Genomic DNA, 4981 nt, shown 5'->3' on the forward strand with positions numbered 1-4981 from the left:
ATCTCTGTGGGTAACATTTCAGAGCCTAAAGCCAGTATGTAGGACTAAGCCACTGACCCTTCAGCAACTTCATGACATCTAGGAGCTCTGTGGTCACCAACAGCAGGAGGAAACGGCCTCAGGTAGACACTAGGGCTGAGGGTGGGTCACCAGGTTTCAGTCATCTCGGCCCCAGCAAGTTTATTTTCTGGTCAGATAATAAGAAAATGTCTAAGGGCTAGGGAGGTGTTGGGGTGAGGGAGTGTCAAGGGCATGGCAAAGGATAAGCAGGAAGATGAAAAGGGAGGATGATCCCAGGTCAGGTGTGTCAGAACATTGGAGCCATGACCTTGCAAAACAACATAGACCACCAGTTATACAGTCTTTGACCCAGGCACACTTCTATTAACAGTCTTAGCACCTTGGGTTCACCATTGACTGCCTGTCTGTCGTCCACTGCAGGTGGCTGTGCAGTACATCCTTGGAGTCTGGGACTTTCGATGGCTCAATCTGAAGATGACACCCCCGGTTCATTCCTCCACCAGAGACAGAGGTAAGTGGACCACTGGCACAGGACAGCCTGGGAATGAGGACGGAAGTCGGGACCTGAGTTACTTCGAGGATTCCTCTAGGGGGCGTTAGGACCACGTGTCTGCCACTCTCAGAGGCAGAGGTGGGTCTCTTTGCTGGCTCAGACTTTAGTCTACATGGCAGATCTGGGATTCATAGAGGGCTGACTGAAGGTGGGGCAGGGTTGGGTAGAGGCTGGTGGGAAAACAAAAGGCAGGGTTGTTTCTTTGAGGAAATTCACAACCCAGGAACATTGCTGCGATGGAGCAGCCCTTTTCTCCATCCTGAGAGAGAGGGACCTAGAGCCCTCCAGTCTGAGTCCCTTGGATGAGAAATCCTTTCATATTCACATCCTGTGTTTGAATAACTAGAACTCACCTTGCTGCTCAGGGTCAAGGCAGGACAGTGAGAGATCCTTAGACATTGATAAGATCAGGGGATACTCAGTGTGGGATTGTACTTGAACGTCCTAACTTGGTGCATGGTCAGTCCCATCTAAGACTGCCATGATGTAGGACATAGAATATAGACAATCAGAGCAGGATGGGGTCTGTTCTGGGAGGCTTGAGTATTTTGTGTGAGCTTTGAGCTCCCGTGTGCCCACCTGCTTTCCTTTCTTGGGTGGGCCTTTGCAAGAAAAAACTTAAAACTAGGGATTGGGTCTTGTCCCTTGTTTTTGATGCTCAAAACTAGTACTCTACCATTTGAACAAAAGCTCCACTTCCAAATTTTTTGGGTGTTTAATTGGAGATAAAGAGTTCGCATGGACTTTTCTGCCAACGGTGGCCTCCAACTGCAGTCCTCAGATCTCAGTTTCCTGAGGGGATAGAAAGAAAGGGATGGAAAAGTATCTTTGGCCGGGTGCCAGTATCTCATGGCTGTCATCCTAGGTACTCATGAGCTGAGATCTGAGGATCATGGTTCAAAGCTATCATGGGCAAAAAAAGACCTTGACACTCTTATCTCCAACGAGCCACCGGAAAACTGGAAGTGGTGCTGTGGCTCAAGTAGTAGAGTGCTTGCCTTGAGCTGAAGAGCTCAGGGACAGCACCCATGCCCAGAGTTCAAGCCCCACAACCGATAAAAAGAAAAAAAAGCAAAACATCTTTGCCTGCAAAGGATGGTAGAGGTGTGTGGGGGGGTGGGGGGTGCTGTGGTTGGGAGACCAGGTACTGGCTTCACTGTACAGACATTTCCTCCCCAATTTTTCCCCAGTTTGAAGCTAAAGCTTAAAGAGGATGTGGCCTGTGGCAGGCAGGGAGTGGGCAAATGGGTGCAGGGGTGGGATCGTTGTGTCTGTATTCTCTCCATTGAAGGATGGATTTGGATGCTGGGTGACAAAGTCTGATGTGAAGGGTTGCAAGAAGTTTGTAGCCTGATGAAGTTGGGTTTCCTCTGGGTATGTGAAGGTGGCTTAAGCCTGAAGCCACTGGTGGCTCACAACTGTCATCCTAGCTACTCAGAAGTCTGAGATATGAAGAACATGGTTCCTAGCCAGCTTGGACAGAGAAGTCTGTGAGACTTGAAGGCCAATGAACCACCAGAGAACAGGAAATGGTGCTGTGGCTCAAGTGGGAGAGTGAACACCTGAAGATCTGAGGGACAGTGCCCTGGCCCAGAGTTCAAACCCCATGACCAGCTACAAAAAAAAAAAGAAGGGGCTAAGTTTTCTGCACAGTGGTGTGTACAGTTGGAACTGCCATGCTGGACTATGAGACATTCCAGATATGTGAGAGGCCTACTGGTTTGTCTATAGTAGGTCTAATGAGGGTAGTGCCAACTTCTTGAGGGTGGGATGTGATCCTAATGGAGAGAGTTCATGGTTCTGTTCTCAGGTTCTGCTGAAGCCTTGGGCTGGGCTGTCAGTGTGTGTGTGTGTGTGTGTGTGTGTGTGTGTGTGTGTGTGTGTGTGTGTGTGTGTGTGTGTGTGTGTGTGTGTCTGTCTGTCTGTCTGTCTGTCTGTCTGTCTGTGTCTGTGTCTGTGTCTGTGTCTGTGTCTGTGTGTATTTGGAGGTAGAAGACCTGGGGCTTGAACTCATGGCCTAGGTGCTGTTCCTGAGCTTTTGTGCTCAAAGCTATTGCTCTGAGCCACTTGAGCCACAAGTCCACCTCTGGCTTTTTGGTGGTTCACTGTAGATAAGAGCCTCACAGATTTTCTGGCATGGGCTGGCTTTGAACCGTAATCCTCAAACCTCAGCCTCTTGAGTAGCAAGGAAGACAAACATGAACCACCCCTGCTGTGTGTGTGTGTCTGTGTGTATGTGTGTATGTGTGTGTAGAGTGGGATGTAACAAGGAGTGCTGGACCCTTTGGTAACTTCTGACTGCTTTCTTTGGGGAGGTGCATGGGCTTTGTCGCTGAGGTCTGGGGACCTGGAAGGGTGAGATACTTGATAGGGACTCAGTACCGTTAAATTATAAGACCAAGGGATCTGTGTGCCCTGGAGCTATCTACTCCCTTGGGCCTGGTTGGTGGCAGAGGGAGCTTGGAGGACGTGGGGGTTATGCCCACAGGGAGTGGCTCCCCAGGGGGACAGAGAGCATGGCCAGCACTTAGTAAGGATGAGAGCCCTGTTAGTATGGAGCGCACTGTTATGGGTCAGTCTTTGGGTCTTCTCATCATGATGTCTGATGGGCGAGGCCAACCCTATTTTTAATATTGACCTGTGATCTTCAGATGTCAGCCCCCTGAGTAGCTAGGATTATTGGCATGAGCCTCTGGCACCCAGCCTCTGATTCTCTTTGGTATATTAGGGTTTGAATTCAAGGCTTAAGGTCTTCTACCGTTTGAGCAAAGACTTTCTGTCTTAGGCATTTCCAAGATAGAGACTCAGCCAGGTCTAGATCAGGATTCCCCACTGCTACCTTTCTGGCTAGACCTTGGTTATAAGAAAATGAATTCACTCCATGTCTATTTCGCTTTGCTGGGGTGTGTCGTTTCATGGAGTCGAGGTGGTGTGAAGAGGAAAGACCCAAGAACTGACACCTCCTGGGGGACCTTTGTTCTTGTGACAGAGCCAAGTCATTACTGTGTATGAGGAGGAAGCTGCCATCAGACTGACGTGGAACAATGCTCAAAGGTACATAGGCTGTTGAATTATCAAACCCACCCATGTCTGCTTCCCACACACAACAAGGGGGGTGTAGTGCAGGTGGTCCAGGACTGGCCCTAGGTGATTATAAATGGATGGTGGTGGTCAGGTGCTGGTGGTTCCCGCACATCCTCCTGGCTATTGGGGAGGCTGAGGTCTGATGGACATGACTCAAAGCCAGTCCAGGCAGGAGAGTCTGTGAAATTCTCCCATAAACGAACAACCCTCCCACACACAAAAAAAGGCCAGATGTGGTGCTGTGGCTCAAGTGGATAGAGCCTCAGCCTTGAGTAAAAGAAGCTCAGAGATGACAACCAGGCCCTGAATCCAAGCGCTAGGACTCACAAAAAAATAATGAAATACATGAATTGTGGTACCTGTTATCTTACTACCAAAAAGTATGGATTCAGTCTTCTCTCTGGTTCTTATAGCCAAAGGTAATGGGCTTCTCTTGATGTTCCTCTAAACCTCTCCTTCTCTCCATTTTCTTTCCAGGCTTAAGTTGCAGGACAGAATTCAGATCATTCCACTCGATGTGACCTTATGTATCCGCCCCTACCCGCCTTCCTTGGGGTGGAGATTCTGGATATACTCACCTTTGGAAGGATGAGGAACCGGAGAGATAGGGTAGGTATCCCCGAAACTTACACATAAACACACACACACACACACACACACACACACACACACACACACACACACACACACTCACACTCACACACACTCACCCAGGCCAACTCAGACTAGCCTTTTCCAAAGACACTTTATTCCCTTGTATTATTAACTGACCTAGGAGAGGAACTTGATTCCCTGTAACTGAGTATTTAAACTAGGGCTTGCTAGTTGACATGAAAATAAACAGAATCTCAAAAGAAAGGCTCTGGTGCCTATCACCTCTGGCTCAGGCTCACACCTGACATCCTGGCTACTTGGGAGGCAGACATCTGAGGATCAAAGATTGAAGCCAGCCATAAGCTGGAAAGCTGGTGAGACTATCTCCATGGAGCCACCAAAAAGTCAGAAGTGGAGCTTTGGCTCAAGTGGTAGACCACAAGCCTTGAGCAAAAAACTCAGAGAGACAGCTCCCAGATCCTTAGTTCAAACCCACACAAAGAAATGGAACCATCTTGGGCTGGGAAGGTGGCTCAGTGGTAGAGCACTTGCCTTGTATGCCTGAGAAATGGAACCATCTTGTTGCCCCCAGACTGCCTGGGCCTCGAGTGGCCTCTCATGGAGTATGATACAGCACCAGTTCCTTGGTAGTGTATCAGAGCCTTCAGAAATTGGTTGGTGGAAGCCAGGCCTTCCCCTTCATGTGCTCTTAACCCACACCAGCAGGAA

This window comes from Dipodomys merriami, unplaced genomic scaffold (assembly GCF_024711535.1).
Source record: "Dipodomys merriami isolate MVZ:Mamm:240054 unplaced genomic scaffold, mDipMer1.0.p SCAF_963, whole genome shotgun sequence".
NCBI lineage: Eukaryota > Metazoa > Chordata > Mammalia > Rodentia > Heteromyidae > Dipodomys > Dipodomys merriami.